The 13,637-nt window shown below is 44.1% G+C and overlaps 1 protein-coding gene across 2 annotated transcripts in view; it reads left to right on the top strand.

The window, feature by feature from the left end:
* Positions 1-13,637, top strand: part of LOC129705870 (proline-rich protein 5-like) — an 89,333-nt gene that overhangs the window by 600 nt on the left and 75,096 nt on the right. The window contains exon 2 of one of the 2 annotated variants that reach the window (XM_055649729.1): positions 717-1,050. The gene's annotated coding sequence lies outside the window, so the exon portion shown is untranslated. Of the gene's footprint in view, positions 1-484; positions 1,051-13,637 lie in introns of those variants that run through there. The other variant, XM_055649730.1, reaches the window with a different exon arrangement.

The following is a 13,637-nucleotide window of genomic DNA, read 5'->3' on the forward strand; positions in this document are numbered from 1 at the left end:
TACACGATGCCGAAGTCACATTCTCCACCCCCGTAGCTTTCATTTCATTGTACTGTTATGTGTCACTTCTAAAAGTCGCACGCTTGCTCTAAGGTGGGAAGGTTGTGAACTTTCAATTTTGGACTGACAATCCCGTTACTGAGAGTGTGACCCTTCAAATGGGCCGTTGGGTCAGAAGAGAAGGAATGTTATCCCCATTCCCCGAACTAATATTTACTCTGAAGAAGGGTCCCGACCCGAAACGACACCTATCCATGTTCTCATAAGGTCATACGTGATAGGAGTAGAATTAGGCCATTCGGCTTTTCAAGTCTACTCCGCCATTCAATCACGGTTGATCTATCTCTCTCTCAACCCCATTCTCCTGCCTTCTCCCCAGAGATGCTGCCTGACCAGCTGAGTCACTCCAGCACTTTGTATCTTTTTTAAAAATAAACCAGCGTCTACAGTTCATAAGTTCCTTGTGTCTAATATTTATTCACCCATAAAATGTGGTTATTGGCTAGAAGTCCAAATACTGGCTGTTCATCTCCCTATCGCAACAGCGAGGCTATGAGGGTGCTATCTAAATGCAGGACTGTAGATCTGTCGGCTGGGATCCCACCTTCCTTTGTTTTCCTTGACTATCCGATGCAAAACATGGTCCTCGCATTCTGGTGACTGGTTTGAGATGAGACTAAATAATGTTCCCTCCCATCATTTGCTTCCATTTTTAGACAGGATTAAAAAATCGCCGCAAAAGAAACGCAACAGTTGGGTTCAGTCCAAAGAGGAGTCACCTGAGGTGGGGGGAAGCGAGCGGAGCACCCGCGACTACGCCTCCCACATGAAAGCTTGAAGTCTTGCATAAAGTGAGGTTGCAGCGAGTGGGAGAGAGAGAGAGAGAGACAGCGAGAGAGCTACCCCGCCAGCCCAGCCCAGCACACGAGTGCTCGCCGCTGCCCCGGGACCCGCCTCGCCTCACAGCCCCCTCTCCCCAGTTTCAATGCCTCCCAGTCACTTTACAAGCAACGAGTCGCCCCCAGTGCGCTGAGCTGTGGAAACTGCAGGGTAAGTCCGCCGTTCATTACTTGCAGACTGACTGTGGTATTCGACTCGATGGGGGGGTGGGGGGTTTAAGCGGGATGGGTTTTTTCTCTGTGTGTTAGTTCGATGCTTTGAGTGACTTTTCCCCAGGTTTTTCCCAAGAGACTCACGCACGGGGAAGTGGCCTGCTCTGAGTCTCTGGGTGTGAGTGTGCCAGGTTTGAGGAATACTCGTGGGATTATTGATCCTGCAATAGTTCACTCGTCGGCACACAGCGACCTCCTACCCCGCACACATACACACACACACACTCACAATGACGCATGGCTCCCACAACAGAAACTCTCCCAACTCACTCTCTCTCTCTCTCTCTCAGATCTCTCTCTCTCTCAGAAACAGCACAGACGACAACTCCGGAGCAGGCCTTTCGGCCCACAATGTCTGTGCAGAACCTGATGGCAGATAAACTCTGCCATCTAAAGCTGTTGCCATAATTCTCCACGTGTTTATCTAAAAGTTGTTTAAACACTGCCACGGTATCTGTCTCCGCCACCACCCCACGCAGTGTGTTCCACGCTCCCACTGCTCTCTTATTCTGTGTTTTAATAAAAATGCCCCACACGTCTTTGAACGTTGCCCCTCTCGCCATTAAGGTATGTCCTCTAGTCCTCGACATTTCCACTCTGGAGCAAAACAGATTGTCTTCACCGTCTATACATCTCATAACTTCACAAACTTCTATCATACACTGTTGTATACTTATATACTTCTAGTATACATTGTGATATGCTTGTTCATCTGAAGAAGGGTCGACACATTCCTTCTCTCCAGAGATGCTGCCTGTCCCTGCTGAGTTACTCCAGCTTTTTGTGTCTATCTTCTCTAATTATACAAATTGCACTGGGCACAAATTACCATTAAATAGTGTTCTGAAATCTTTGAATGCACATTTGAAATAGGGATAGCATCGACAACCCTTTCATTCACATTGGAGATTGCTTCTATTGGCTATAACTCGACAGCAATGGCAAGGATGCAGAGCCAGAGGAGCTGGTGGAGCCATGTACTCCCACGACATTAAAGAAATATTTACATTAGACAAGGCTGTGATGGAGAGTCTGAAAATGGAATCGATGTAGAGATATGCTCGCTCGGTAACCTGCGAGGGCACGGTGGGTGCAAAGAGTTGTTTTTGTGCTGAATGACTACGATTCTGTGGTTAATATCACGACATCTTCATAATTTAGGAGCTTCAGACAGGATAGTAAATTGTAAGAAGTTTTGCAAACGTCACGTTGATTTCCAGGAAAGGTGGGAGAGAGAACCCTGTTGGCAAACAACGTACTCCCAATATTGGAGATGCTAGACATCGTGATTTAATTAGACAGTCGTCATTGCTCAATCAAAGGGAAATTGCTTTTCCAGGGCAAGATAACTATGGGAAACTTTTAATTAAGTTTAGTTTATTGTCACGTGTACCGAGGTACAGTTATTTGTTGCATGCTATTCCGACAGCGGAAAGACTATACATGATTACAATCAAGCCATCCACAGTGTACAGATACAGGATAAAGGGAATAATGTTTAGTGCAGGACAAAGTCCAGTAAACCCCAATTAAAGGCAGTCTGAGAGTCTCCAATAAGGTAGATGGTCGCCCATGACTGCTCTCTCGTAGGTGATCGTACAGTTCAGTTGCCTGATAGCAGCTGGGGTAGACCAGCGGTGCGGTATACAGTGGAAGAGACCTGGGTTCGATTCTGACTACGGGTGCTGTCTGTATTTAGTTTGTACATTCTGTGACCTCGTGGGTTTTCTCTCGATGCCCTGGGTTCCTTCAACACTCCAAAGAAGTACAGGTTTGTAGGTTAATTGGCTTTGGTAAAATTGTAAATTGACCCTAGCGTGTAGGATGGTGTCGGTGTATGGGATAATCACTGGTTGGTGCAGACTCGGTGGTCCAAAGGCCTTGTTTCCACGCTGTATCTCTAAAGTCTAAAACAAACTGTCACTGAATGTGGAAGTGTATGTTTTCACACATCTTGCCAGATGGGAGAGGGGAGAAGAGGGTGTGCCTGGGGTGAGACTCGTCCTTGATTATGTTGCCGAGGCAGTGTGAAGTGTTGCTGGTGTCAACGGAAGGGCGAATGCCTTGTGTGATGGTCTGCGCTGCATCCATAATTCTCTGCAATTGCTTGTGGTCTTGGGTGGAGCAGTTCCCCAAAACATGCTGTGATGAGACTCAAGAAAATACTTTCTATGGCACATCTGTAGAAGTTGGTGAGAGTTGTTGGGGACATGCCAAACTTCTTAAGCCTTCTAAAGAAGTAGAGGCGTTGGTGAGCTTTCTTGGCAATTGAAAGCTCAGCAAAGGGACTGAGCAGGCATCAGTGTTGAGGATTACCATAGAGGATGATTTGTCTCCTAACCTCACTGATTGGGGTCTGTTGGTCAGGAAATCGAGGATCCAGTAGCACAGGTGAGTGCTGATTCTAAGTTCCACGAGTTTAGAAACTACCTTGGATTGGATAATAGTATTAAAAGCAGAGCTGCAGTCTATGACGCAGGTGGCTCTCGTATCCAAGTGTTCCAGGGATGAGTGTAGGGCCAGGGAGATGGCATCAGCTGTGGACTTGTTGTGGTGGTAGGAAAATTGCAGTGGGTCTAGGCTGCTTGGTAGATTGGATTCAATGTTATGCCATAACCAGCTTCCCAAATCATCAGTCATGATGGTGGATGTCAAGGCCATTGGAACAGTAGACGTTAAGGCATGAGATCTTGCTTTTCTTCAGCACTGGGATGATAGTGGTCTTCTTGAAGCAGGCGGATACCTTAAAACAGACTAAAGAGAGATGAAAGATGTCCGTGAATAATCCCTATAGTTGGTCCCCGCAGTTTCTAAGGATGCGGCCAGTGACTCTGTCTGGGCCAGTTGCTTTCCATGAGTTCACCCTCAGGGAGGCCAATCTAACCTGCAAAAGTGACACTTGAGTCTGATGGGACAGTTGTCATTGTCCTGTTGGCCTTCTGCTCAAAGCGAGCATTGAATGCATTAAGCACATCGGGTGAGGCCGCACTATTACCAGTGATGCTGCCTGACTTTGTTTTGCAGCCTGTTGTGGTATCGAGACCATGCCACATACTGCGGGTGCCTAAATGATTATATTGGGACTCAAGTTTGTCCTGTTATTTTCTCTTGGCATTCTTGATGGCTTTGCGAAGATCATAGCAAACCTTCTTGTACCACTTGGAATCATTTGATTTGTATGCAGCCTTCACCTGGGAATGTATCGCACAGTTTATCCATGGTTTATCCTGACTTGGAACTGTATCGCTGTTCCTTCACTGTCACTGGGTCGAAATCCTAGAACTCTCTCCTCAACAGCATTGTAGATATGTGTATCCACACCTCAAGGACAGCAGCACTTCAAGAAGGCAGCTCACTACCACCTCCTTAGGAATGCACAATTAAATACTGGTGCAGCCCATATCACTTTAAAGAATAAAGAACAGTTTAGCATTGGCTTCCTCCAGGGCAGGGCAGCGTTTACAGAGGGCTCAGTCTCAAATGAGGGAGCAAAAAGATGGAGGGAAGAGGCATTGTAGAAATGTTGGCTGTCAGGAGGCCAAAGAGGAAAGTGAGGAAATTGGGGATATATGGCTAACATTTCACCAGCAACCATGATAAGGGTGGAGGTGGTTCATAATACATGAGAAACATTTGTGCTACATGGGAGGTAAGGTTTGAAGCTCAGCTCTTAGATTGGATGAGTAGGGAATGGAAGGTTTTTATTGGGCAACCGATCGGGAAATTAACAGAATTAGTGGCTGAAAGACAATAATTTGGAAAGTGGAAAAGGAGGTGCTTTCATTTTCTTAGCATTAGGGTTGGGGAATTGATATTGAAGCTCTTACTGCCCAGAGCTGCTTAGCTTGAGAGGAATGAAGAGGAGGTATAAATGAATGATATCAATATATCATAATGCAAGTTGAACCCAGACAAGGCAATTACTCAGTACCAGCTTGTTGGTGACCATTAACATTGGCACAGGCCTCAGGAATGAAGCCAGGTAGCTAAATGAGGAAAGCAAGTTAAAGATGGGCTCTTGTGGAGAAGGGATGAGAAGCGAGTGTAACACCATCACGAGAATGAATAGAATGTTTTGTTGCTGCAGGAACAAATTACAATTTGTACGTAATCGCTTATATTGTTCACTTGTGCACCATATCCTGTATAGAAAATAGGCATGGTATAAGTCAGAGGTGGGGTGGAAGATTGCAACCTTCACGTGGTCCGCCCTGTTTCGACGAATGCAATCAACACGGTGTGCACAATCAAATAAGATCAAATAGAACAAGTTGTCCTACAATTTTTGACTGTGCACGCCATACGCAAGAAGAAGAAGCCAGAGGTTTGAGTCTGTAAGTGTAATTGAGAAAAGCCTCTGGAAACAACTAGGTATATAGTGGAATCAGTCTAGTGATTGTGTGTGTTGAATGTGTATTAGATGGTTGTAATGACTCCACTGGTCCAGGCCATGATGCACAGGGGGGGCGACAATATTGTGCAGGCGTGAGCAAAAGTTTAAGCATAAAATATATGAATGGGCAGTCTAATTTTTTAAAAGGCACGTATGATGAAGAGCAGGTCCATGCATCCTTTTACGGATGGGGAAAAACAGATTGGATCTTTCCAACACGTGAGTCAGAGAATAAAAACCCTGACAAGTATAAATCAGAGCATTGAGTATAGAAGTTGGGATGTAATGTTAAAATTGTACAAGGCATTGGTGAGGCCAATTTTGGAGTATGGTGTACAATTTTGGTCGCATAATTATAGGAAGGATATCAACAAAATAGAGAGAGTACAGAGGAGATTTACTAGAATGTTGCCTGGATATCAGCAACTAAGTTACAGAGAAAGGTTGAACAAGTTAGGGCTTTATTCTTTGGAGCGCAGAAGGTTAAGGGGGGACTTGATAGAGGTCTTTAAAATGATGAGAGGGATAGACAGAGTTGCCGTGGATAAGCTTTTCCCACTGAGAGTTGGGAAGATTCAAACAAGGGGACATGACTTGAGAATTAAGGGACTGAAGTTTAGGGGTAACATGAGGGGGAACTTCTTTACTCAGAGAGTGGTGGCTGTGTGGAATGAGCTTCCAGTGAAGGTGGTGGAGGCAGGTTCGTTTTTATCATTTAAAAATAAATTGGATAGTTAGATGGACGGGAAAGGAATGGAGGGTTATGGTCTGAACGCAGGTGTATGGGACTAGGGGAGAATACGTGTTTGGCACGGAGTAGAAGGGTCGAGATGGCCTGTTTCCGTGCTGTAATTGTTATATGGTTATATAGTTATAATGTAAAGTTATTATACACACACACACACACACACACGTTGAAATCGAATCATTGGACCCACAGATAGAGTCGTATAGTTACACAGCATGGAAACAGGCCCTTCGGCCCAGCTTGCCCATGTCGACCAAGATGACAATCTACACTAGTCCCACCTGCCCGTGCTTGGCTCCTATCCCTCCAAAGATTTCTTATCCATGCACCTGTTCAAATGTATTTTAAATGTTGTTATAGTGACTGCCTCAACAACCCCTTCTGGCAGCTCATTCACCAGGGGCGCCGTACGATTGGCAGCCTCACCGACAGGCGTAGACTTACCATCGGAGCTGATTCCTTGCCTGGGATCGCTCCAACTGCGGCTTGCGGATTTTACCATCAAGGGTTTGCAGTCTCAGGAGAGACCGAGTCAGGAGCTCCGGAAACCGCACGACGTTCGAGCAGCCCTGACCTTGGCTCAGATCGCCCGGCGCGAGGGAGCTGAGAATTCCCCCCCGATGCAGGAGCTGATCGCCCCGACGAGGAGGCCCGCCACCGGCTACAGGAGTGTGATAGCCCCGTCAACGGGACGCTCAAGGCCCCCGACTGCTGGAGGACAAAGAAGTGAAGAGATTGAACTTTTTTTTTCGCCTTCCATCACAGTGAGGAATGTGGAGGAGTCACTGTGGTGGATGTTTATGTTAAAATGTATTTTGTGTGTTCTGTTGCTTTTTATCTGTATGACTGACTTGGCAAACGAAATTCGTCGTATGTTGCAAAACATACTTGGCTAATAAAGTGTTATTGTATTGTATTGTATTGTATCATTCCGTATATGTGAAAAAAGTTGCCCCTCGGTTCTTATTAAATCTTTCCCCTCTCACCTTAATGAGTTCCAAAGCTTGAGGCAGGAAACATGTGAACCTGTTTGTTCCTTTTCAAGGCTGAAATACATAGCTGGTAAATGCAAGAAAGGTTGGTTAGCCCACTCATTTAGGGCTGAGCCCATGCAAGCTTTCCCTACACATTGATAGTACAGGCTCTAGATACAGCCTGGAGGCCACATGAGGATCATGATCACCTACATCGCTAAGCTCCACATCAATCTTGCAAAAGGAAGCAGGGTTTGCAGCGCTGGAAATGAAACAAATATTACAACAATCAGATTGAAATAAGAAGGGTAAATGTCATCGAAGGCCTTTGTGCAGATCAAGGTGTTAGATTATGTAGTTGGAGATGTGTAGGAGATGTCCAAATCCAAAGCAAAAACTCAGCTAGGAAATGCCATTGCAAGTGAAAGAACCAGTTGAAAGGAAGCAAAATCATAACTTCCATAGCATAGAAGATGAGGGCACCCTGAATGTTGGAACCATGTATGAACATAGATTGGCCAAATGTGATAGTCCTTAGAGAAATCCACACTACTATCCAGATTGGGAAAAGAGTAAGGACCAAACCCTGAACTATCAACCTCAAGGTCAACATGGAGAGAAGAGAGTTACATAGCATTAGAACACCCGGGTTATAAGTAAAGTTCTTCATTGAAAAACTGAAGGAAGATAGGTATCTGAAGAAGAATATCTTGAAACAAAACAACTCGTGATGTCGGCATTCGGGAACTTGGAAGTTCCATAACTTGATGTGACCCAATTCAGAGAGGTAGACAAAGGGAAATAAGTTTAAGAAAGAACTGCAGATGCTGGAAAAATTGATGGTAGATACAGATGCTGGAGAAACTCAGCGGGTGAGGCAGCATCGATGGAGCAAAGGAATAGGTGACGTTTCGGGTCGCTGTGTTTCTCCAGCATTTCTGTCTACCAAGGGAAATAAGTTAGTCACGTGTTTTATAGGACTCGTTATTGAGAATAAGAGTCAGGAAGTTAGGAAGACAAGGGCATGTCCCACTGTATAAGGTAATTAAAGAGCTCTCGAGAGTTTAAAAAAAAATCTAACTCGTGGTAAGCACGTAGAATGTACTTTGTGGGTACGTCGGAGCTCGGGACGTCTCTTAGCGGCTCGTAATGCTAATGGCAGGTACTCGGGAAACGCAGTAATCTCGTGAAGACTCGTGAAGATTTTTCAACATGTTGAAAAATGTCCACAAGAGCTCCGAGTACCTACGAGCAGCTATTATCGTAATTCTCCGAGTTCGAATCAGGGGAAACTCGGGAGAACTCTTGAATTAGCTCGTACAGTGGGACAGCCCCTTTAGGATATAGCTTTATAAGACATTGGTTAGGCTGCTTTTGCAATATCCATTCTGGTTGCCTCAATGCAGAAAGGTTGCAGAGGCTTTGGAAAGGGTGCAGGGGAGGTTTACCAGAATGATGCCTAGATTGGGGGCAATTAGCTATAGAGAGAGGTTGGACAGATTTGGAATGTTTTCTGTGAAACGCCAAAGGTTGAGTGGAGACCTGTAGACGTATATGAAATTATGAGATGCATAGATAGTCAGAACTTTTTCCCAGGATGGAAATATCAAATACTGGAGAGCATAGCTTTAAGATGAGAGGAACAACGTTTAAAAAAGCTGTGCAGGGCATGTTTTCTATACAGAGGGTGGTGAGTGGCTGCCACAGCCTGATGGGGGTGGTGGTGGAAGCAGATATGATGGTGGCATTTAAGAGACTTTGGATAGGCACATGGATATGCAGGGAATGGATGGATATGGACTACGTGCAGACAGATAAGAGTTAAGCCCTTGTCCCACTTTCCCGAGTTACTCACGAATTCTCCCGAGTTTTCCCCTTGCTTCAAACTCGGAGAAGGTCCGTAGCGAGTCCGTAGGAGGCCGTAGGCGTCCGTAGATATTTCGTAGCGGCTCGTAATGCCAGCCGTAGGTACTCGGGACTTCAGGTAAGTCGGGCCGTTTTGTCAACATGTTGAAAAATATCCACGAGTTAAACATAATAGCCCCGAGTATCTACGGCCGGCTATTACCGTAATTCTCCGAGTTTGAATCAAGGGGAAAACTCGGGAGAATTCGTGAGTAACTCGGGAAAGTGGGACAGGGTCTTCAGTCTTGGCATCATGTTCAGCAGAATCATAGTGGGCTGAAGGACCTGTCCCTGTGCTGTTCTATTTTATGTTCTATGTGGTGAGTACCTGATGTCAATAAACCACAAGATGGAGGAGACAACACAACATCAAAATATACATGGAAAATGTTGATGGAATAATTAAATGTTTCATCAGTTGAGCCCCAAATGAAACCAGCGATGTGACCCTCTAGATATATGACTAATAGTTATTAGATAGATAACTAATAATTATTAAATAGATAGATATGTGAAGAAAATGATTGAAAACAAAATCCAAGAGGTGAAGTAATAAGTCACTAAGCGTACGGTATGAATGAGCTGTCAACGGAAGTGGTTGAAGCAGATACAATAACAACTTTGAAATGACATTTGGCAGGTCCATGGATAGGATCAGTGGTTCCCAACCTTTTTTTGGCCATACCCCACCTAATCACCTCTAAAATCCTGATGCCCCCCCCCCCCCCCCCAATGTGGTGATATATAATTCTTATCATTTAAAAAGTGAACTCCGTTTCAGCTGAAGAAGCTTAAAACGCCAATACCTTGGTTTTAAACAAGCTTCAAAATAACATGGCATCCATGAAAAAGAAAAATGAAATAAACAAAAAGTTAAGTTCTAAGCAAGAAATTACTAAAAAATTGTAAAAAAAAAAGAAAAAAACATTAGATGGTATTAAAATAATAATAATGATAAATATGATCATAAAAGAGTATTCACGGGTAATAAAGAGAGAGAAAATTTCTATATTAGAATATTGAAATATTTGTGGATTGTCTCATACGAAAAATCCGAAAATTTGGACCCAGACCTCCTCAGTCGCGCTGAATTGCCCCCCTTAAAAATCAAATTGCCCCCCTGTGGGGCGTACGCCCCACGTTGGGAACCACTGGATAGGATAGATTCAGAGGGATATGCAGACGGGCGTAGATGGGGCATGGAAGGGTCTCTTTCTGTGCTGTATTATTCTAGGACTCTGTGACTGGGTGAAATCTTCATGGTGAGAATGAAGCTCTCTCTAGCTCAATAAAGAACTTGTAAACATTCTGCACCAATTTAGCCCCAGATGCAGTTTCTTGTATCTCCATGTTTTCTTTAGTTCCTCTCGCTCCTTAACATGCAACAAGCCTGAGAGTATCAGTGAAAGAAGATGCTGAATACCAGTGGTGGCATTCCCACAAACCAGTTTCATCAAACGTATGGAAGGGGCACACGCTGAATCAGCCGCACTACATAATGAAACTGCTTGTTGCCTCGACTGAGTATACAGTCTGCAGCATTTCTACAAAAGGGCAGGTTGACACGATTTCAGCCTAAAGCACTCATACTGGTTGAAGCAAGAGATACAACATATATACTACATATAAAATTATAAAAGGACTGGACAAGCTAGATGCAGGAAAAATGTTCCCAATGTGGGACAAGTCCAGAACCAGGGGCCACACTTAGAATAATGGGGAGGTCATTTAAGACTGAGGTGAGAAAAAACCTTTTCACCCAGAGAGTTGGTGAATTTATGGAATTCCCTGCCACAGAGGGCAGTGGAGGCCAAATCACTGGATGGTTTTAAGAGAGAGTTAGATAGAGCTCTAGGGGCTAGTGGAATCAAGGGATATGGGGAGAAGGCAGGCATGGGTTATTGATAGGGGACGATCAGCCATGATCACAATGAATGGCGGTGCTGGCTCGAAGGGCCGAATGGCCTCCTCCTGCACCTATTTTCTATGTTTCTAACCTAGACAATATGAGCTGTTGTATATGAATATGTGAAGTTCTGCATCTCCCTCTGCAGTTGAAAGTAATCACTGATCCCTAATGTAAATCGACTAGTAAAATCTATGTAGGGTGCCTACAGGACATTCGTGAGGATATTACCAGGACTGGTGTGTTTGAGTTATAAGGAGAGGTTTGAAAAGCTGGAACGTTTATTTCTTGTAGTGTAAGAGGTTGAGGGGTGACATTACAAGGTGTATAAAATCATGAGGGACATAGATAGTCACAGCTTCTTTTCCTAGCATAAAGCAGTCTAAAACTAGAGGGCAGTGTTATATGGTGAGAGGGGAAAGATTTAAAAGAGACTCGAGGAGCAACTGTTTCACACAAAATGCGTTAGGTAAATGGGATGAAATGCCAGAGGAACCTGTGGAGGCGGGTACAATTACAAAGTTTAAAAGACATTTAGACAGGGATATTGACACGAATGATTTAGAAGGACATGGGCCAAAGACAAGCAAATGGGACCAGTCCAGGTAGATAACCTGGTCAACATGGATGAGCTGGGCTGAAGGGCCTGTTTCTGTGCTATATAAATTTGTAACTGTGAGTACAGCAATTACTTCTGCAGTTTTAATATTATAATTTTACATGAAATAAACAACACAAGAAAAGAAATGGTGCTGGCAGATGTACCAGGAGCGAACTACATGTTTTTTTTTACATATCTTGCATTCATTTGTTCTATATCTCTCTATATCACCATCTATGTCTCTAATTTCCCTTTACCCTGACTCTCAGTCTGAAGAAGGGTCTTGAACCAAAAAGTCACCTATTCCATTTCTCCAGAGATGCTGTCTGACCTGCTGAGTTACTCCAGCATTTTGTGAATAGCAGATGTGCTATATTGTTTATTGCCACAAGAGAGGCATGAGATGAGAGATCGTGATGTGAAAGTATATCACCTCATGAAATGTGAAACCGACAATGCTGAGTCAGATCAGAGAAGGGTGAGATAAAGATGCTGAGTTAAAGATGCTCCCTCAGCAAATGATTCGGGGGCGAAAATATCAAAAAAATGCACAGCTAGCAATGAGATGATACTTTACTGTTCCAAACATAACAAGCTGGAGAAACTCAGTGGATCGGGCAGCATCTGGGGAGAAAATGGACAGACTGAAGAAGAATCCCAAAAGAACAACCATTCATTCCCTCCCTAGATACTGTCTGACCCGCTGAGTTCCTCCGGTACTTTGTTTGTTTTTTTTGCTCAAGATTCATGCATCTGCAGTTTCTTGTGCCAACCCACTGGCTGGGTTCAGAACCATTATACCCGGAATGTTGTAAGAAATATTTCAGGAGATGCCTAAAGGTGACATATGTGGAGAAATGCCAGCTGAGAGATCGATCCACTCTATCCCAGTTTAACATCTATGAACGTACAGAGACTATGTCATCAACATGCTGTGCTTACAGAAATATAAACGTACCCCAAATGAGTAGAGGCAGGCTTCTGAGCCGTAGTACACCTGGGGAGCTGATTTGTATATACATCCAAGAATGATACCTCATAGCAATAAACCACGATTACAAGTTCCCATTCTACAGAAAAATGAATAACTTGAAAACCACAACAATTACCACAGCAGTTTGAACCATATTTGCAGAACAAGGGAGTCCTGAGAAACTGGTGTCTAACATCAGAATCCTATTCACCTCCGAAGAACTCAAGAGGTTAAAGAGCTGTATGGTGACACCATTATCTCCCTCACTCAAATCTATCTGAGAAGACAGTTTCATAGCCAGAGATGCTCATGTAATTAAAGAGATATTTATTGAATGCACAGACGCAAATGCCCTATTTGTTGCCTATTGTGACTCTGGGCAACATCTCTTAAAACAGATAAGAAAATGCCAGCCGATCTACTGAGCGTCTGAAACCACAAGACAAAATTTCCTGGAAAAATAAATCTTCCAAAAGACTGACAACCTCTAACAGATGTGTGCTTGAAAGGAAGCCAACACAACAATCACGGGGAATCATTACCGAGTAATGGAATCATAGGGTCATGCAGCACGGAAACAGGCCCTTCTGTATAACTCATCCTTGCTGAACAAGATGCCATATCTAAGCCGGTCCCATTTGCCCCTGTTTGGCCCATAGGTTGATGGTAAATGTTAACAAAATTAAATGTATAACTGAGATTCCAAACTGGCAACATATCCATCACATGAACATGCTGTAACTTTGCTCCGTGCATGTTTAGGTAGCATTGCATATTTATTCCCAGTTACTAGGCCTTGGGTCCAAGTTCTGAACAGTTTTCAGTATCCAAATTTGATCCAGAAGACCTGCATAGCAATGGCAAGCTACTTATATATTGAACTAGACTAAGTGGGACCCGTTGGGTCCCAGCATCACACGGGAGGGCTGGTCACCAACGCAATATTCCACCTCTCCACCAATTCCAATATTGCCCGCCAGTGGGGTGGGGGGGCTTTCTGTCGCACTAGTATAGGTGTTGCGGGC

This window comes from Leucoraja erinacea, chromosome 18 (genome assembly GCF_028641065.1).
Source record: "Leucoraja erinacea ecotype New England chromosome 18, Leri_hhj_1, whole genome shotgun sequence".
Classification (NCBI taxonomy): Eukaryota; Metazoa; Chordata; class Chondrichthyes; order Rajiformes; family Rajidae; genus Leucoraja; species Leucoraja erinaceus.